Here is a 22709-nt window from a genome sequence, read left to right on the forward strand (position 1 = left end):
CATTTCCGGAGAAGGAGGGAGATTGTGTGGTTGTCTTTCTTAACAGAGGAGGGACAAGGAGGAGAGCGTTGGTGCTTCTCATTGGACGGGAGCAGCCCGCTTTGTTGAGTTTATTTGAGAGGTACAGCTGGGTGTTATGATGTAGGGCCTTGTGAGTGATGCAAGCAATCTTGTAGGAGGATCTGACTTCGACGGGAAGCCATTTGAGGTATTTGAGGGCAGGGGAGATGTGGTAAAAACATTTGCAGTCTGTGATAAGCCTGGCCGCTTGGTTGAGCACAGTTTTGAGTGGGGCTAGGTGAACTTTAGGTGTTCCGGAGAAGATAGCGTTACCATAGTCGATTCTCGAGAGGACCAGCGATTGGACAACCGATTTGAAGTCATCAGCAGGAATAAAGGTTTTAATTTTCTTAAGGTGACGTAGAGTGAAGAGTGCTCTTTTAGCCGAGTTCCTTATGTGGGCATTAAGAGTTAGTCTGTTGTCAATGGTGATACCGAGAGATTTTACTGAGTTGGATTAGGAGAGCGAACAGTTGAGGGCAATAAGGTCGGAGATCCAAGTTTGGATGGGGAGCGGGTTGTTTTTTGGAGAGAAGAAAATGATTTTGGTTTTATTGGGGTTGAGTTTGAGATGATTGTAGTGGAACCAGGACTGGATCTTAGTCAGGGTGTCGTTGAGGTGCAGAACATCGGAGTGGGATTTGATCTTATAGTAAAGTTGGGTGTCATCGGCATACAGGTGGTAGTTGATTCCAGCTTGTTTTAGAATGAGGGAAACAGGTTTCATAAAGAGGTTGAAGAGAGAGGGAGAGAGAATAGATCCCTGGGGGACACCTAGCGAGACAGGAGTAGTTTGAGAGGCAGTCGTAGATTTTGATTTGTTGAGTTCTGTGTTGGAGAAGAGAGCCAAACCATTTGAGGACAGGACTATTGAGGCCAAAGCAAACTTTGAGTGCGTTAAGTAAGGCAGAGTGGTTAACTGTATCAAACGCAGCAAAGAGGTCTAGGAGAATGGGTAGGCAGGTCTCACCCTTGTCGAGGGAGTGATGAATGTCATCGACTATATTTAGCATGGCGGTTTCTGTACTGCAGACTTTTCTGAAGCCAGATTGCAAGGAGTCCAGTATGTTGAAAGTGTCGATGTGTTTATCCAATTGGAACAGGGCACATTTTTTCAAGGGCTTTCGAAAGAAGGGGGAGGTTAGAGATAGGGCCGAGATTGTTTGGGTCGTTAGGGTCGGCATTGGAATTTTTGAGATTGGGAGTGATTTGTCCAAGTTGGAGGGAGACAGGGACACACCCCGTCCCCATGGATTTATTGATGATAGTAGTCCAATATGGGACAATGATGTGCTTTAGATCTTGGACGAGGTTAGAAGGGAGAGGGTCTTCAGTGTGAGAAGACGGTTTTAGTTTAGCAATGATGTTAAAGACTTCGGGTTCGGTTACTTGGTGGAAATTAAGCCAGGAGGCATTGTTTTTAAGTTGTGAGTTGGGGAGATTGGATTCAGGAGGGAATGTAACTAGCGGGTGATGGGAGGAATCGGGGGATAGAGTTAATAAGGTGGAAGATTTTGAAGTGATGCCATCTGAAAACTGGTGGTTGGGTGGGGTCAGAGTTAAAAGGAAGGATTGATCAATTTTGGTGATTTTTGCTGAGAAGAAGTTAGCAATTTCTTCGCATCTCTCAGTTGAGGCTGTCAGCATTGGGGGGGGGCAGAGGATATTTGGTTTCTAACAATATTGAACAGTTCTCTGGGTCTATTTTTGGCCTGATCAAGTTGAGCACGGAAGAAGGCTGCTTTTTCAATGAAAATGTGCTTCTTGTAAGTAGCTCTAGCGGATCTGAGGGGGGCGAGATGAGAGGGGGATGGGTGTTGCCTCCAAATTCTTTCAATCAGTCTAAGAGAGCGTCTTTCATTGTTGAGATCTGAGTTGAACCACGATTTGGATGGAATATTTCTTTGAGTTTTTAGTTTAGGTGGGGCAATTTAGTCTAAGACCTCGATGACCAATTTATTAAAATGCTTGGTAAGTTCATTTGCATTTTGGGAGAGAGGGGTGAGAAGAAGTTGTGCTTGGAGTTTAGACTCGAGTTCACCGGGGGGGATAAGATTAAGGTTTCTGGTCAATTTCCAGGATTTGATGTTTTTAGTAGGGGTGGGAGGGGCTGTGGTAGAGATCGTGAACAGAATGAGATGATGGTCAGACCAGTCAATGGGGAAGATGTTGGAAAGGGAGGCCAAGTCAGTGTTGGTAATGATGGCGTCAAGAGTGGCCCCTTTGGTGTGGGCTGGAGAATGGCAACGTTGTTTGAGGTCAGTAATCTCTAGAAGATTAGTGAGGAGGTTAACTGTGGAGTCCTCAGGATCATTCCAGTGGAGGTTAAAATCTCCTAGGAAGAGATTTTTTTGTGTTAGAAAGTGAGGATTGAGTGAGAAGGTCAGCTTGCTCCTCGGCGAAGGAAAGAGGATCACCAGGAGGATGGTATATGTTATGTAGTCGAATTGGCAGAGAACCATGAATCTTTAATTCGACTCCAAGGTATTCAAAGGTTGCGTGGTCTGAGTTCTTAATAAGCAAGAGTTGTAGATCATTTTTAAAGATTATAGCTAGTCCACCCCCTATTCTGTCGGGTCTGTCTTTTCTGAGGATAGAGTAACCAGGGGGAGAGTAAGTCAAGGATGGACGTAGAGTGGTCATTGAGCTATGTTTCCGTAAGGAAGGCGATGTCAATAGCTTCACTAAGGATGGTTTCAGATATTTCTGTCGCATGTCAGACAGCCGATTGGCAGTTTACAAGCATGCAGGCAAGGGGTTTAGGGGTGTCTTTGGGGGGAGAGCACAAATTGATGGTGGTATGTTGCTGTGGGGATCTAGGGGAGGGGGGGAGGAGGGGATTCTGCTAGTCCCCAGAATAACACGAATGGTGGAGTGAGGGGCGGGGGGACCGTTAATAGGAGAGTTAGGAATGTAGGAGTTACATAGGTCAAGAAGGTCGGAGGAGTAGAGATAGCTCAAGGCACGGAGGGGCCTACGTGTACGGTTGCAGAGGGGGGTAGTCCTCCAATGTTTAGGGATGGAGGTGTTTTGTAAGCCAGACCCGGGGGAATTGGAACGGTTGAGGAAGGGCCTGAAGTAGAGGGAGTAGAAATCTTTACTAAGACGTGTGAGTTTGGACGTCAAAGTTAGGAGATTACGTTCTATGTTGGATAGTGTCTGGGTTATAAGAGAGATGGGGAAGGGAGTTGGGAAGGGAATGTTCTGTGTTGACCGGGGAGGGAAGTTTGTGGTGTGGAGGGGGAGAGATGCCAGGAGGGGGGTAGGAAGAGTGTTCAGGCTAATGGAAGAAGGGAGGGCCGAGGAGTGGGAAAGGGCATTCCTAGAATCAGGATATGTGTTTTGAGATTGTAAGAGGGCGTGAGGGGTGTGGGGAGAAACAACATCATGGTTAGGGGGTGGAAAGCAGTTTAGAGAGGGTGACAATGGGGCCGGCGGAGGTACAGCAGGTAATTCCAGGTGTGGGAGTCAGGGGGTAATAGCGAGGTTAGAGGTAGCGTTAGTGGTGGGTGGGAATAGGTCATTAGAGAGCGTGTGAGGTTGGGTGATTGTGTGTGCGGTTGAGATGTCAGAGGGAGGGACGTTCTCTAGAGATGGGGGCATTTGGATGTCAGGGTTTGGAAGACAGCATTAGCAGTAGCGATGCTTGGGGGAGAGGGGTTGGGGTCAGGGAGGGGGAGGGCAAAAGGGCGTCTTGTGGTTGGGAAGTTGAGTGGTTAGGAGGGTGTTTGGATCATAGGTAGGACAAGGTGCTGAAATGATGCTCAAATATGGTGAGGTGGTATTCAGATGCTTGTATGAGGATATTACCAGATTTGAATATGGAGATGTCAATTTCACCAAGGAAAGCTGGGGAAGGGGTAGTAGACAATTTAAATCCATGCAGATTTTGATTGATTTGGTGATTGGGAGGTGGCGAAGGAAGATGCTTTTCCATTTGGAGGGGATTTGGAGTAGAAGATGTAGTTGGTTTTTATAAGGGAGGAGAGGCTGTCTTAGTTATCAACAAATAATGTTTCATGGTGACGAATCAGTAATTTATGTTTAAAAAATGTCATAGTGTTTTTGGAGAGATTAGGAGGGTAAAGAATGGTCCATGAATTGGGGCCATGTCTGGTGCGGGAGGAGTCAAGTGGTGTAAGGGGGTGATTGTGAGGGGGCATGTTAGGTCGATTAGCTGAGGAGGAGGGGAAAAGGGAAAGATGCGCAACCGGATATAACGATTTAGGGCGAGCAAAGGTGGGAGAGTCAAAGTAAGGACGGTAAGAGAGTTAACAATTAGAGTAAGCACAGGAAGGGAGAGAGTTAACAATTAGAGTAGGCGCAGGAAGGGAGAGAGAACAGAGGGCAGTGCCAGGAGGTAGAGAGAAGAGGTCAATGCTAGAAGAGGGAAGAGAGGTGGGAATATCAGAGAAAGCACAGAAAGACAATTAACAATCAGAATAAACACGGGCAGATAGGTTACAATGAGGGAGCATTACGCACGTTGTAAAATCTAGGCAAGCTGAGGTTTGTAAAAGCTACACTGAGTAAAGGGCAAAATAGGTAATGGCATAATACTCAAAAACATCAATTAAGACAGCAAAATTTAAAATGGAGGTAAACCATGATCAGTAGAGGTCAATACAAATAAACATCAACATTGAGAAAACACGTGTATCCAACAATATGCAAAGGGGTCAATTTGGTAACCAAATCTACTGAAGGGAAGATTTTTTTTTTTTTATTAATCAAGAGAAACTAAGGCAGGATTATCGCCGGATAATATAAGGGCAGTACTACCTCAGTGAGGGATTTCAGGTGCCATGTAGGGAAACAAGAATAGTGGGGAGAGAGAGGCACACAAAAAAGGAGGGCAGAGGTTCGAAGGAAAAGTGCATAAACAATAAGGGCAATGCATAGGGCTTGTAGTGAGAATGGGGAAGGGTGACTAGGGAAGACAAATTAGAGGTGTGATGCCATTCCAAGATGGCTGCCACTACGACCGATCAGATCCTCCTTCAAAATTAGGGGAATAATACCATTCCAAGAAGGCAGCCCCAGTAACTGATCAGGTCCTACTTCATTGACTGCGAGGAAGTACACCTGGGAGACTACCTATGAGTCCTTGTATTATGTTTATGACACTCCCAAGGTCTCGTTTTGGTCTTTGAAGTGATTTTAGGCTTTAGAAAATTGAGACCACCATTTTAGGAGATTAAATAGGTGCATCCGAGGAACAAGAGACTAAGGGTGCTTACAAAGTGGAGGGTAGACAAGAACGAAAGATAATGCCCAAGTGTAAAGACCACACAAGCGGTCAGCAAAAATGCTGCAAGTAATTAAATATATCGAACATCGTTGGTGTACAACATCACGCTGACTGCGCCATCCAAGTGTCCCGGGGCCAGGAGGGAAAAGAGATATCAGGGCCTCAGTTGGGGTGGGGGGGTAAGTTTACGAAGCCCTGCGGTGTCAGGGCTGGATAGACCTCACAGGGCAAGGGCCCGTCAGGGCAGATCAAGCTGGAAGGTCTGGAGGCCCTGGCTAGCAGTCAGAGAACCAAGAGGCAGAGGTGAGCGAGAACATATCCGCCCAGAAGCGGATAATGTCGACCTCCGTAGTAAAAAAAAAACAGTCTCACAGAAACGCGTTCCGGTCCGCCCTCCTTGCAAGCACAGCAGGTTGCCAGGGCTCAACCAGGTCCCTGTTTGTGGGAAGGAAGCTCCGATGAGGAAGCCAAGTCTTCCGACAACAGGAGATTCTTCGATGGCACCTCGCCAAACATGGGACCCCCGCAAGGCAGCAAGGGAGTCTGAACCCCCGATGCTTCTCAGTGTTTTTTGGCCAGTCCAGCCCGGAGATGCACCAGCTAGGGTTACCAGGCTGTGCCAGTGAGTCGATTGCCTTTGGCACCAAAAACGTTTGAACTCTATTTTGCCCGGATTACACCCAGAATCCTGCTCTGTTGCGAGATAGGCGCGGCCGAGAAACCCAAGGAGTCTACATTGTTGCTGTGACTCCGAGCCGTGTCACCCGAACGCCTACAGTACAGATCCTCCGCGATCACCAGGCGTCCGCAACTGCAGGCATGGGACCGCAGACTTCGGACCACATATACCCTTTTAGTCCCGACTCACCACTCCCGAGTCCCGGAGGGTCGCGCACATAGCTGGTCGGGTCGGTGTAGGGTTATCATCTTTGTGATCAGCTTCATAGACTGGGATCACCACAACGGCCTCAGATGGGAGACTGGGACCGATCCCCGCATTGATGTAGCTGATGATTCCCAGCTGGCGAGATTGGACCATCCAGGTGAGTGGCGTGAGAACGCAATTCTGATTACCCACTGTAGAGTTGACTTCTGTGTCTACGTTAGGTAGCAGTAGGGTGGATGGCGTGGATTAAAGCAGGATTTTCACAAAATTTGTGATCCCAAATAAAGGAACTCCTTTCTGTTGCTCCATCCTGGTGGCCATGTTAGATAGTATAGGAAGGTTGGTTGCTTAGATGTCAACAAACAAAGGGGGAGAAACAGGAGACTGAATCAGAGGGGGTCGTCGTCCTATCAGTTGTATCAGAACCAAAGAGAGCCTTAGTGTTTGTATGGACTAACTCTCCACGAAAGAAAGAGAAAATGCTAGGTTTTCTTATGTAACCCTCACCCACCATAGTTGCCGCTTGGTGGCATTCTTCATCATCTGGTCCATCCTGTTCCACTGCGCAACAGGGCGTGCTGCGACCTAAGTGATACGTAGGAGCACTTTTTTTTTGTGTATTGAATAATGTAAAATTATGACGAAAAAATTGCAGTGGGGGATCTTGTATAGAAAGCGAGATTAAAAATACCTGACTAGTTGGTACTTTACTATTTATTCAGGCCTCTAGTCGGTATAATTAAAAACAGGGAGAACAAGAAAGTGTAGATCATAATGTGCCTGCCTTTGTAAGAGTTACAACAAACAAATGATGGACGGAATGCTGACAATGCATACATTCTCCCCCAGTCAAGAGATCTGGGTTAAATCCATCGTTCTTTTGCCCACTACACCACCCCAGTTTAGACATGGCCATATGCAAATCAGTCTTGACCCTGTGCCTCATGGGAACAGTCCAGCCCGAACTGCCAAGCCATGTCTTCCCTGGACCGGAATCAAGCATCCTAGGACCGGTTTCTGGCTATCAGCCGTCATCAGCCAGGATAGCTTGACTCCAGTGGCGTAGTGAGCACGGGAACCACGTCTGGGAATACCCATCCCACTTAGGGCGAAAAGCGTTACAACAAACAAATGATGGACGGAATGCTGACAATGCATACATTCTCCCCCAGTCAAGAGATCTGGGTTAAATCCATCGTTCTTTTGCCCACTACACCACCCCAGTTTAGACATGGCCATATGCAAATCAGTCTTGACCCTGTGCCTCATGGGAACAGTCCAGCCCGAACTGCCAAGCCATGTCTTCCCTGGACCGGAATCAAGCATCCTAGGACCGGTTTCTGGCTATCAGCCATCATCAGCCAGGATAGCTTGACTCCAGTGGCGTAGTGAGCACGGGTCCCACGTCTGGGAATACCCATCCCACTTAGGGCGAAAAGCGTTACAACAAACAAATGATGGACGGAATGCTGACAATGCATACATTCTCCCCCAGTCAAGAGATCTGGGTTAAATCCATCGTTCTTTTGCCCACTACACCACCCCAGTTTAGACATGGCCATATGCAAATCAGTCTTGACCCTGTGCCTCATGGGAACAGTCCAGCCCGAACTGCCAAGCCATGTCTTCCCTGGACCGGAATCAAGCATCCTAGGACCGGTTTCTGGCTATCAGCCGTCATCAGCCAGGATAGCTTGACTCCAGTGGCGTAGTGAGCACGGGTCCCACGTCTGGGAATACCCATCCCACTTAGGGCGAAAAGCGTTACAACAAACAAATGATGGACGGAATGCTGACAATGCATACATTCTCCCCCAGTCAAGAGATCTGGGTTAAATACATCGTTCTTTTGCCCACTACACCACCCCAGTTTAGACATGGCCATATGCAAATCAGTCTTGACCCTGTGCCTCATGGGAACAGTCCAGCCCGAACTGCCAAGCCATGTCTTCCCTGGACCGGAATCAAGCATCCTAGGACCGGTTTCTGGCTATCAGCCGTCATCAGCCAGGATAGCTTGACTCCAGTGGCGTAGTGAGCACGGGTCCCACGTCTGGGAATACCCATCCCACTTAGGGCGAAAAGCGTTACAACAAACAAATGATGGACGGAATGCTGACAATGCATACATTCTCCCCCAGTCAAGAGATCTGGGTTAAATCCATCGTTCTTTTGCCCACTACACCACCCCAGTTTAGACATGGCCATATGCAAATCAGTCTTGACCCTGTGCCTCATGGGAACAGTCCAGCCCGAACTGCCAAGCCATGTCTTCCCTGGACCGGAATCAAGCATCCTAGGACCGGTTTCTGGCTATCAGCCGTCATCAGCCAGGATAGCTTGACTCCAGTGGCGTAGTGAGCACGGGTCCCACGTCTGGGAATACCCATCCCACTTAGGGCGAAAAGCGTTACAACAAACAAATGATGGACGGAATGCTGACAATGCATACATTCTCCCCCAGTCAAGAGATCTGGGTTAAATCCATCGTTCTTTTGCCCACTACACCACCCCAGTTTAGACATGGCCATATGCAAATCAGTCTTGACCCTGTGCCTCATGGGAACAGTCCAGCCCGAACTGCCAAGCCATGTCTTCCCTGGACCGGAATCAAGCATCCTAGGACCGGTTTCTGGCTATCAGCCGTCATCAGCCAGGATAGCTTGACTCCAGTGGCGTAGTGAGCACGGGTCCCACGTCTGGGAATACCCATCCCACTTAGGGCGAAAAGCGTTACACCAAACAAATGATGGACGGAATGCTGACAATGCATACATTCTCCCCCAGTCAAGAGATCTGGGTTAAATCCATCGTTCTTTTGCCCACTACACCACCCCAGTTTAGACATGGCCATATGCAAATCAGTCTTGACCCTGTGCCTCATGGGAACAGTCCAGCCCGAACTGCCAAGCCATGTCTTCCCTGGACCGGAATCAAGCATCCTAGGACCGGTTTCTGGCTCTCAGCCGTCATCAGCCAGGATAGCTTGACTCCAGTGGCGTAGTGAGCACGGGTCCCACGTCTGGGAATACCCATCCCACTTAGGGCGAAAAGCGTTACAACAAACAAATGATGGACGGAATGCTGACAATGCATACATTCTCCCCCAGTCAAGAGATCTGGGTTAAATCCATCGTTCTTTTGCCCACTACACCACCCCAGTTTAGACATGGCCATATGCAAATCAGTCTTGACCCTGTGCCTCATGGGAACAGTCCAGCCCGAACTGCCAAGCCATGTCTTCCCTGGACCGGAATCAAGCATCCTAGGACCGGTTTCTGGCTATCAGCCGTCATCAGCCAGGATAGCTTGACTCCAGTGGCGTAGTGAGCACGGGTCCCACGTCTGGGAATACCCATCCCACTTAGGGCGAAAAGCGTTACAACAAACAAATGATGGACAGAATGCTGACAATGCATACATTCTCCCCCAGTCAAGAGATCTGGGTTAAATCCATCGTTCTTTTGCCCACTACACCACCCCAGTTTAGACATGGCCATATGCAAATCAGTCTTGACCCTGTGCCTCATGGGAACAGTCCAGCCCGAACTGCCAAGCCATGTCTTCCCTGGACCGGAATCAAGCATCCTAGGACCGGTTTCTGGCTATCAGCCGTCATCAGCCAGGATAGCTTGACTCCAGTGGCGTAGTGAGCACGGGTCCCACGTCTGGGAATACCCATCCCACTTAGGGCGAAAAGCGTTACAACAAACAAATGATGGACGGAATGCTGACAATGCATACATTCTCCCCCAGTCAAGAGATCTGGGTTAAATCCATCGTTCTTTTGCCCACTACACCACCCCAGTTTAGACATGGCCATATGCAAATCAGTCTTGACCCTGTGCCTCATGGGAACAGTCCAGCCCGAACTGCCAAGCCATGTCTTCCCTGGACCGGAATCAAGCATCCTAGGACCGGTTTCTGGCTATCAGCCGTCATCAGCCAGGATAGCTTGACTCCAGTGGCGTAGTGAGCACGGGTCCCACGTCTGGGAATACCCATCCCACTTAGGGCGAAAAGCGTTACAACAAACAAATGATGGACGGAATGCTGACAATGCATACATTCTCCCCCAGTCAAGAGATCTGGGTTAAATCCATCGTTCTTTTGCCCACTACACCACCCCAGTTTAGACATGGCCATATGCAAATCAGTCTTGACCCTGTGCCTCATGGGAACAGTCCAGCCCGAACTGCCAAGCCATGTCTTCCCTGGACCGGAATCAAGCATCCTAGGACCGGTTTCTGGCTATCAGCCGTCATCAGCCAGGATAGCTTGACTCCAGTGGCGTAGTGAGCACGGGTCCCACGTCTGGGAATACCCATCCCACTTAGGGCGAAAAGCGTTACAACAAACAAATGATGGACGGAATGCTGACAATGCATACATTCTCCCCCAGTCAAGAGATCTGGGTTAAATCCATCGTTCTTTTGCCCACTACACCACCCCAGTTTAGACATGGCCATATGCAAATTAGTCTTGACCCTGTGCCTCATGGGAACAGTCCAGCCCGAACTGCCAAGCCATGTCTTCCCTGGACCGGAATCAAGCATCCTAGGACCGGTTTCTGGCTATCAGCCGTCATCAGCCAGGATAGCTTGACTCCAGTGGCGTAGTGAGCACGGATCCCACGTCTGGGAATACCCATCCCACTTAGGGCGAAAAGCGTTACAACAAACAAATGATGGACGGAATGCTGACAATGCATACATTCTCCCCCAGTCAAGAGATCTGGGTTAAATCCATCGTTCTTTTGCCCACTACACCACCCCAGTTTAGACATGGCCATATGCAAATCAGTCTTGACCCTGTGCCTCATGGGAACAGTCCAGCCCGAACTGCCAAGCCATGTCTTCCCTGGACCGGAATCAAGCATCCTAGGACCGGTTTCTGGCTATCAGCCGTCATCAGCCAGGATAGCTTGACTCCAGTGGCGTAGTGAGCACGGGTCCCACGTCTGGGAATACCCATCCCACTTGCACAGGGTCAGACTGATTTGCATATGGCCATGTCTGAACTGGGGTGGCAGAGTGGGCTAAAGAACGGTGATGGATCAAACCCAGATCTGTTGACTGGGTGTGAGTGTTTGATTGGTTCTGACGCTCCGTCCATCACCACCCCCTTTTGTACCGCTTTGTTCGCCATAAGTTGGCAGGGTATACTCAGACGTGAGTCCCTTGCTCACTTTGCCACTGGATTCAAGCAAGCCTGGCTGAAGACGGCTGAAATGCCAGAAACCGGTCCTAGGAAGCTTGTTTCCGGTCCAGGGAAGGCATGGCTTGGCAGTTCGGGCTGGACTGTTCCCATGAGGCACAGGGTCAGACTGATTTGCATATGGCCATGTCTGAACTGGGGTGGCAGAGTGGGCTAAAGAACGGTGATGGATCAAACCCAGATCTGTTGACTGGGTGTGAGTGTTTGATTGGTTCTGACGCTCCGTCCATCACCACCCCCTTTTGTACCGCTTTGTTCGCCATAAGTTGGCAGGGTATACTCAGACGTGAGTCCCTTGCTCACTTTGCCACTGGATTCAAGCAAGCCTGGCTGAAGACAGCTGAAATGCCAGAAACCGGTCCTAGGAAGCTTGTTTCCGGTCCAGGGAAGGCATGGCTTGGCAGTTCGGGCTGGACTGTTCCCATGAGGCACAGGGTCAGACTGATTTGCATATGGCCATGTCTGAACTGGGGTGGCAGAGTGGGCTAAAGAACGGTGATGGATCAAACCCAGATCTGTTGACTGGGTGTGAGTGTTTGATTGGTTCTGACGCTCCGTCCATCACCACCCCCTTTTGTACCGCTTTGTTCGCCATAAGTTGGCAGGGTATACTCAGACGTGAGTCCCTTGCTCACTTTGCCACTGGATTCAAGCAAGCCTGGCTGAAGACGGCTGAAATGCCAGAAACCGGTCCTAGGAAGCTTGTTTCCGGTCCAGGGAAGGCATGGCTTGGCAGTTCGGGCTGGACTGTTCCCATGAGGCACAGGGTCAGACTGATTTGCAGATGGCCATGTCTGAACTGGGGTGGCAGAGTGGGCTAAAGAACGGTGATGGATCAAACCCAGATCTGTTGACTGGGTGTGAGTGTTTGATTGGTTCTGACGCTCCGTCCATCACCACCCCCTTTTGTACCGCTTTGTTCGCCATAAGTTGGCAGGGTATACTCAGACGTGAGTCCCTTGCTCACTTTGCCACTGGATTCAAGCAAGCCTGGCTGAAGACGGCTGAAATGCCAGAAACCGGTCCTAGGAAGCTTGTTTCCGGTCCAGGGAAGGCATGGCTTGGCAGTTCGGGCTGGACTGTTCCCATGAGGCACAGGGTCAGACTGATTTGCATATGGCCATGTCTGAACTGGGGTGGCAGAGTGGGCTAAAGAACGGTGATGGATCAAACCCAGATCTGTTGACTGGGTGTGAGTGTTTGATTGGTTCTGACGCTCCGTCCATCACCACCCCCTTTTGTACCGCTTTGTTCGCCATAAGTTGGCAGGGTATACTCAGACGTGAGTCCCTTGCTCACTTTGCCACTGGATTCAAGCAAGCCTGGCTGAAGACGGCTGAAATGCCAGAAACCGGTCCTAGGAAGCTTGTTTCCGGTCCAGGGAAGGCATGGCTTGGCAGTTCGGGCTGGACTGTTCCCATGAGGCACAGGGTCAGACTGATTTGCATATGGCCATGTCTGAACTGGGGTGGCAGAGTGGGCTAAAGAACGGTGATGGATCAAACCCAGATCTGTTGACTGGGTGTGAGTGTTTGATTGGTTCTGACGCTCCGTCCATCACCACCCCCTTTTGTACCGCTTTGTTCGCCATAAGTTGGCAGGGTATACTCAGACGTGAGTCCCTTGCTCACTTTGCCACTGGATTCAAGCAAGCCTGGCTGAAGACGGCTGAAATGCCAGAAACCGGTCCTAGGAAGCTTGTTTCCGGTCCAGGGAAGGCATGGCTTGGCAGTTCGGGCTGGACTGTTCCCATGAGGCACAGGGTCAGACTGATTTGCATATGGCCATGTCTGAACTGGGGTGGCAGAGTGGGCTAAAGAACGGTGATGGATCAAACCCAGATCTGTTGACTGGGTGTGAGTGTTTGATTGGTTCTGACGCTCCGTCCATCACCACCCCCTTTTGTACCGCTTTGTTCGCCATAAGTTGGCAGGGTATACTCAGACGTGAGTCCCTTGCTCACTTTGCCACTGGATTCAAGCAAGCCTGGCTGAAGACGGCTGAAATGCCAGAAACCGGTCCTAGGAAGCTTGTTTCCGGTCCAGGGAAGGCATGGCTTGGCAGTTCGTGCTGGACTGTTCCCATGAGGCACAGGGTCAAACTGATTTGCATATGGCCATGTCTGAACTGGGGTGGCAGAGTGGGCTAAAGAACGGTGATGGATCAAACCCAGATCTGTTGACTGGGTGTGAGTGTTTGATTGGTTCTGACGCTCCGTCCATCACCACCCCCTTTTGTGCCTTTGTAAGAGGTCAACATGTTTCAAGCCACACCACAATGCTTTTCTTTATGATGAAGGAAACTAACTCACTGATACCACTCCTGTTGTATTATTTTAGCTGTGCACACACTGAATGCTAAAAGGTATATACACATACATGCAGCACCTACTTGGTGTTACTGCCTGTAATTCCATAAAAACATAATGGGAGAGTTAGTTTGCCAGAGGACTCTGGCAAAATAAATTGTTTTGAAACTGATAGACAACTCTATGTGCCATAATGATTGAGCACGGCATATTTTCCTTCAATGTGAACACCTCCTTGTGACAAAATTAGTGAAAAAGTTGAAATGAGGTGGGCACTTCTAGTGAAACCAAAACGAGCCTTGTGAATGATCAGACAAAACACACATAGAGCACAAACACAATTAAAAACACACCACATACATAGATGATGCAGAACTATTGCACCAAGGGTCCTCCTGTTGTGAGGTATACCTGTAGTCACACTCTATGAAGTATAAAACGGGGAAAAATCCTGATATGTCAGATACAGTAGTTGTTTTAGGTAAAACACAACTTTGGTACAAGGCGGCTATGCCGTACTTACTAGGCCAAGGTTACAATCCTGTTCAATGACCTAGGATTTTCAGCCCGGGGCCTGCATCTTACTGTCATTGTTGACACAGGGATAATTTATGGGGAATGCATGAGATAGGGGACCAGTCGCTGTAGCGTGCTTGTGTGGAAAGGAAAACTTAGACCACTAGCCCAAAATGGCACCCGTCAATAGAACCACTTCAGCGTTCCATTGACTAATCGGGTTCCTTATCGGCTGTTTTGATGATGGGCAGGAGCGAGCATGCTAGAGTGTCTGTTCGCCTGGTGACTCAGAGTCCAGTTTTCTGCCCATTACTTGATTTGAATGAAGGCATCAGCCGAAATGGAAAATATAATTAAATATTTTTAGCTCTGCTGTTAAAACAATGAAGCAGTAACTATCAGCAATGCACTCAGGGAGACGTCAGAGTTGCATACCCCATTGGAAATATCTTTGCAATAATAAGAAAATGAGTGAGCAACAACGGCCTCGTTTGAAGTGGTATCTGCATGGTCAAACTCGATCCGGTGTGCAGTTCCAAAAAAACGAGAGGTGAGACCCTCATCTCATGTCTTTATTTTTATATTTAAAATGTGGGTGCAGGAAAACGCTCTGGCATACTGGTGTAATAGTGACCAGTGTGTGCTTGGTATACTGTACACATATCAGGGATGTTAACACCCAGGTAGGACATGGGCATGGTTTTTTCGACGTAGAGAGGCATATTAGGGCACCAGATGGGGATCCTCAACTGTATTCTTATATTTCTCTTTCCCAAAGGGGTCGGAACGTTTCTCTGGTGATTAGGCCTGGTCCTGTCATACTGTCAGCAAGTGGATCATTGTGTAAATTGGCCCTATGGTATGTTATAATTTGGTCCTCTACATGTGCCTTGACTTTTAACACCCAACACTGTTCTTTTTCAAACAGTCTGGACTCACAATTCACTAGGCCATTTATATGTCCCAGGATTACCCATCGGTAGACCTGAGCTGTGTGTTTATTTTCTATGTAGTGAGTCGACATTTTTGTGGTTGCACAGCCTCATCTCAGGTTGCTGGTATATAGACTCTCAATGTCCAAACCCATGTGTATGTGCTTGTCTGGATCAAATTGTGTACAATTCGACCCAGACAAACACATACTAATGGGTCTGCACATTGAGAGTCTATGTACAAGCTTTCCCCACACGGAAACTTTGAATATAATTGAAGAGGTCCTATTGGAGGTGGATTGGGATTATCAAACACTCAGGAATGTAGTGATGGAGTGCTGCAAGTGGGATCTAACCTACAACTTCTTTGGATTTGAAGGTACTTTGCACCTACAGAAAACCGGGACCAGCATGGGAAGCACGTGCGCACCAAGCATTGATGGTCTCTAGGTTCACCATCTTGAAGTACTCAAAATCCTATGCTCTCAAAGCACCTTTCACAAAAACATAACATTTGAAAAAGGTACATTGACAATGTCCTCATCATATGGGAAGGTAACAAAGCCACTGCAAAAAAAGTCTTGAGTTGGCTGAATGTACAAAAACGAGTTTCTAAAGTTTACCCATACCCTGATTAGGAAAGAACTGGTATTCCTGGATCTAAATCTATCTGATCCTGGAATGCTCAGGACCATCACACATAAAACACCGACTGCCAAGAACTGTCTACTCTTGTATGACAGTTTTCATCCTAGTCACCTCAGGGAAAACCTCCCTTTCGGACAGTTCCTAAGATTGAGGAGGAACTGTTCCTACCTAAAGGACTACAGAACACAGGCTGATCATCTGGCAACCAAACTAAAGGCCAGAAAATACACACCTAAAATTGTGTCCCGAGTAATGAAACCGGCAAAAAACAACAATAGGGAAGCCCTACTTGATATCCCCCTCAAAATGAGAAAGAAGAAAGACTAATTTGCATCATCACTTTCAACATTGCATCCAAATAAGAAACTAAGATCTTCAACAGACACTGGCACATTCTAAATAGTGGCACTCGTAAGTTCCCTAAACCCATGTTTTCCCACAGATGAGGGCAGAGCCTATGAGACATGTTGGTACACACACGCCCCCGAAAAACAACCTCAGACAGAACCCAATCACCGGGTACAAAAGCACCCACCGTGGGCCATTACCCTTGTGGGGGCTGCTATGTCTACCATTTGGCAAAGCTGACAAAAATAGTTTCTTTCAACAATAACACGACATGGGAACTGAGACACTTCCCAAATTGTAACACATTAGGTGGTATACTTGATAACTTGCCCCTGCAACTTGCACTGTGTAGGGATGACAACTCACAAGATAAAAACCAGGATCTGCAGAATCGCAGCAACCTGAGATGCGGCCGTGCAACCACAAAAATGTCAATTCACCTCCTAGAAAAAAGACACACAGCACAGGATTTCCGATGGGTGATCCTGGAACATATAAATGACCAAGTGAAGTGTGAGTCCAGACTGTTCGAAAGATGACAGCGTTGGGTGTTTAAAATCAAGACACCTGTGGAGGGTCTTAATAATAACATACCATTTGGCCAATTTACACTATGATCCACTTGCTGACAGTATGACTGTATGAGACCTAATCCCCAGAGAAATGTTTCAACCCCTTTGGGAAAGAGGAATAATAAAACACAGTTGAGGATCCCCATCTGGTGCCCTCATATGCATCTCTAAGCCAAAAAAACAGCCCAAGTAATACCTGGGTTTAACATCCCTGATTGAAGTGTGTACAGTATACAAAGCAGACACTGGTCACTATTACACCAGTACGCCAGAGCATTTTCCTGCACCCACATTTTAAATATAAAAATGAAGACATGAGACACGAGGGTCTCACCTCTCGGTTTTTTGAGATCTGCACTCCGGATCGAGTTTGACCATGCAGATACACTTCAAACTAGGCTGTTGTTACTCACTCATGTTCTTATTATTGCAAGGATATTTCTAATGGGGTATGCAACTCTGACGTCTCCCTGAGTGCATTGCTGATAGTTATTGCTTCATTGTTTCAGCTAAAAATAATTAATTATATGTTCCATGTGGGCTGATGCCTTCATTCACACCCAGCAATGTACACAAAACCGGACTCTGAGTCACCAGGCAGATTTACAGACACTCTAGCCTGCTCGTGCCCGCCAATCATCAAAACAACTGATCAACAACCTGATTAGTCAATGGAACGCGGAAGTGGTTTCATTTACGGGCGGCATTTTGAGGATGCAGTCTCATTTTTCCACGTGAGCACGCTATGGCGGCTCGTCTCCTAGCTCATGCATTCCCCATAAATCATCCCTGTGTCAGCAAAGACGGTAAAATGCAGGCCCCGGGCTGAAAATCCTAGGTCACTGAACAGGGGTGTAACCTTGACATAGTAATTACGCCATAACCACTTGGACCTCGGTTGTATACTGCTTACTGTATCTGACATATTGGGATTTATTTCCCCTTTTATAGTTCAAAGTGTGTGACTACAGGTTCACCTCTCAACCGCAAGACCCTTGATATAAGAATTCTGCATTATCTATGTACGTGGTATGCTTTTAATTGTGTTTGTGCTGTATGTGTGTTTTGTCTGATCATTCACAAGGCTTATTTTGGTTTCCCTAGAAGTGGCCACCTCATTTCAGCTTTCTCACTAATTTTGTCACTAGGAGGTGTTTACATTGAAGGAAAATATGACGTGCTCAGTCATTATGGCACATCCAGTGGTTTATCAGTTTCAAAATAATGTATATTGCCAGAGTCCTCTAGCAAACTAACTCTCCCATTATGTTTTTACAGAATTACAAGCAGTAACACGGATTAGGTGCTTAATGTATGTGTATAATATACCTGTTAACATGCAGTGTGTGTGCAGCTTAAATATTACAACAGGAGTGAGAGGAAGTTAGTTGCCTTGGTCCTAAAGAAAAGCCTAGGGGTAAGGCTTGAAACAGGTTGACCTCTTAGAAAGGAAAGCACATTATAATCTACACTTTCTTGTTCTCCCTGTTTAGGTCTCGCCTGACCCAGCGCATGCGCTGGTCTGGCGAGACTTTTTGTGAGGGCTCAAACAAATGCTACCATGGCCAGCCTAGAGCTACAGTGCATGTGCGCAGGCGCGCGCTTAGGAGCAGAGGCTGGCAAACCTGGTCATGCTCATTAAGCGCCCGCGATCACTTTCACTTTCGCCCGCGATCACTGCGTGCGCTTAGGAGCAGAGGCTGGCAAACCTCGTCATGCTCATTAAGCGCCCACGATCACTTTCACTTTCGCCCGCGATCACTTTCGCGGCACCCCTTTGATGTTCTCGTTCAAAGAACATCAAACATCAAAGAACATGTTGTTGTGTTAATGCTTTGCTGCGCCTGTTTGACTTACGATGTGCTTTCTCTTTCCACAAACTCGATGTTTGTGTTCCTTTATTTTGAGATGCTTTTAGTATTACTGTTTTGTGACTTAAAGAACATTAAGGAAATGTTACTGTGAAACTGGACAACGTTCACAGTGTTTATTTCTGATCGCAGCGGCTGCTTCATGTACGTTGCACCATTCAGGGAGTCCTTTCGTTGGCGCTTTCATGAGGACATGATGAGGAAGCTGGAAACTTTTGACACATTCTCTTTAAAAGCACAGCATGTTGGCGACTGGTTAATCGATTAGACCTATGTAGTGCTTTAGATCTCAAAGCGCTATGGTGGGTGCAGCAGTTACAACTCATGAAATATGGGGTGCAACTCACAAGGAGGGGGCAGGTTTGAGTGCACATTGGCTACAATCGAACTCTTAAGATGATGGGCTGTGTGTATCCATTATCAGCACTCAGTCTTCGCTAAGTGATCTTGTTTGTTTTGTTGTTGTGTTAATGCTTTGCTGCGCCCGTTTGTCTTACAACGTGCTTTCTCTTTCCACAAACTCGATGTTTGTGTTCCTTTATTTTGAGATGCTTTTAGTACACACATACATCCACAACCACACACACAACCACAATCACACACACAATCACACGTACAACCACACACACAACCACACAACCACACACACAACCACAACCATACACACAACCACACATACAACCACACACACACGCACAACCACACACACACACACAACCAAACACACATACAACCACCCACAACCACACACACACAACCACACCCACAACCACACACACACAACAACCACACAACCACACACACAACCACACACACACAACCACACACACACAACCACACACACAACCCCTACACACAACCAAACACACATAACCACAACCACACACACAACCACACACACAACCACACACACAACCACACACACAACCACACAACCACACACAACCACACACGCAACCACAACCACACACACAACCACACACACACAACCACACACAACCACACACACAACCACACACAACCACACACACAACCACACACACAACCACACACACAACCACACACACATCAACACACACAACCACAACCACACACACAACCACACACACTCACACAACCACACACACAACCACACACAACCACACACACATCCACACACACAACCACACACACAACCACACACAACACACAACCACACACACAACCACGACCACATACACAACCATACACACAACCACACACAAAACCACACACACAACCACACAACCACACACACAACCACACACACAACCACACACACACACAACCACACACACACACAACCACACACACACAACCACACACACACACACAACCACACACACAACCACTCACAACCACACATACAACCACACACACAACCACACGCAAAACCACATACACAACCACACACACACACACAACCACAACCACACAACCACACACAACCACACACACACACACACAACCACACATACAACCACACACACAACCACACGCACAACCACACACAACACACAACCACAAATACAACCATGACCACATACACAACCACACACACAACCACACACAAAACCACATACACAACCACACACACACACACAACCACAACCACACAACCACACACAACCACACACACACACACACAACCACACACACAACCACACATACAACCACACACACAACCACACACACACCCACACACACAACCACACATACAACCACACACACAACCACACACACAACCACACACATACACGTGTTACCATCCTTGTGGGGACTATGTGTGAATACCTGCCTTGTGGGGACTAACCTTTCCCAATGTTTTGTAAATATACCAATGGCAGAAAAATGTTAAGAAAAAATTCATGATTCATGATCCTGCTTCAAATTTACAAACATATTGTTATTTAATCACGCGCACAGAACTATCCTTGTGGGGACTTAAACATGTGCTACCATCCTTGTGGGGACCTGCTTCATAATCATCATTTATGATTCAATACAGTCAAAGGTGCATGCTAAATGTTCATTTTATCAATAATACACATAAATAACATAATAATCCCTTCACATTTGAATTGATGCATATATAGGAGACACAAAAGGTGGACTATGCCAGTGGTCCTTAACCTTTTGTCTTTTGTGGACTACCATTGAATCACTACTGAATTCAAGGGACCCCCATCGAAGCAATTTCTATGACTTGATATTCAAAACAAAAATACAGAAACAAGTTTATATCAATCAAAATTAAAAATCTATTAAATATTTTATTACATTCATAAACAAAAGCAGGCAAAAATCAAAGCTGAAATTTTAATTTGAAGGTTGGAGAGTTTCAAAATGCAGTAATTTTCTAAAAGACAAAGCAATATATAGGATGCTAGCATATTATTTTGTTTGTGTGCTTCAACTGCTTCCTATTTTGGTTGGTGTATACCAAAGCTTCATTTGAGAACATCAATCATCCATACAAGATTCCTTTTACTACATTTTCACAGCTCCGAAAAACTGAAATCGGTATACTTACTTCCGCTATAGCCCCCAATTTTTTTAGTTCCTTCAATTTTACAGAGAATTTTAAAAATGTTGCTTTTTATGTATGTATTTTGCTAATTTGATAATATTATTTAATTTTTAAAACAGTTGCGGACCTCTTGAGAAAGTGTTGCAGACCTTTAGAGAGTCCCCGAACCACAGGTTTAGAATCAGTAGATTATTCTAAAATGTGTCAAAATATGACATACCATACTCACAGAAAGGCACTTAAAACTGTGTTTACTCCATTGCTTAGTGCTCAAAGGCTGAGTGGATTCAAGAGTTTCATTAGGTAATTACATTTTTGTCAAAGTAAATACTATAGCATATCTCTCTAGGAATGGAATGTTAATGTCTGCATACAAATGGTGTGTGAAGATACCAACAGAGTTGGTATGCGATGGCTGTATAGGAATGGTGTGTAATGACGTTCACAGAGATGGTATGTGATCACAGAGGCACCAGAGTATTTACAAAGATGATGTCTACAACTGTGATGGAAGTACGAACAGAGGTAGAGTGTGAAGATAATGATAGTCAGATCAACACAGATAGTATGTGGTTATAGAAATGTTCAATTACTTACAGACAGGACATTGGAAGGTAATTATCTCAAAGTCCCCACAAAGATATGCATGATTATAGCAATGTTAATGTCCCCACAGAGACAACAGAGATAGGATAGTATGTGAAGATACATGTTTTCAAGACCTGTTGAGATAATGTATAAAGGTATTGTTTAAGGCTCCACACAGATAGTGTGAATATAATGATTTTTAATGAGTGAATATTGGGATTTTTAAGTCGCCGTAGACACAGAGTGTGAAGATAGAGTGTGATGACAATTGAGTTAAATTCCCCACTGAACTAGAATGTAAAGATAATGTTCAAGTCTCCACTTACACAGTGTGAAGATAAAGATGTTCAAGTACAAACAGATAGTGTGTGATTGTAGTAATGTTCAAGTCCCCACAGAGATGGTATGTGAACATAATTATGTTCAAGTCCCCTCAAAGATATTGAGTGATTATAGTGAAGTTCAAGTCCCCACAAGGATAGTGTGTGATCATAGTGATGTTAGTCCCCACAAAGTTGGTGTGTGATCATAGTGATGTTCAAGTCCCCACAAAGTTGGTGTGTGATCATAGTGTTTTTCAATCCCCACAGAGATAGTATGAAAGTATAGTGATGTTCAGTCCCCATAAAGAATGTGTGTGATCACAGTGATGTTGAAGTCCCCACAGTAATAGTGTAGGATTATAGCACTGTTTAAGACCTAGAAACACAATGTGCAATGTTGGTGATATTCAAGTTCCTACAAAGATAATGAGGGATTAGAATGATAGTGAAGACCCCACATAGAAAGAGGACCATTATTGGGATTTTCAAGTCCCCATGCAGATTGCTTGTGGAGATAATGATGTTCATTTCCAGAGATAATGGGCCTGAGTCACAAAGGTAATTTATACTTTTGAGTAAGTTTACACTTTGAGTACGTTTTCAGTATTTGCAAACTTCAAATTTGTAGTATATTACACCTC

The 22709-nt window shown here is 46.5% G+C and overlaps 1 protein-coding gene across 2 annotated transcripts in view; it reads right to left on the reverse strand.

Annotated features, from left to right (window-relative positions):
• CLGN (calmegin) overlaps positions 1–22709 on the reverse strand; it is a 313514-nt gene that overhangs the window by 249810 nt on the left and 40995 nt on the right. The window lies entirely within an intron of this gene.

The sequence above is a fragment of the Triturus cristatus genome, chromosome 2_2 (genome assembly GCF_964204655.1).
Source record: "Triturus cristatus chromosome 2_2, aTriCri1.1, whole genome shotgun sequence".
In the NCBI taxonomy this organism is placed as follows: Eukaryota; Metazoa; Chordata; class Amphibia; order Caudata; family Salamandridae; genus Triturus; species Triturus cristatus.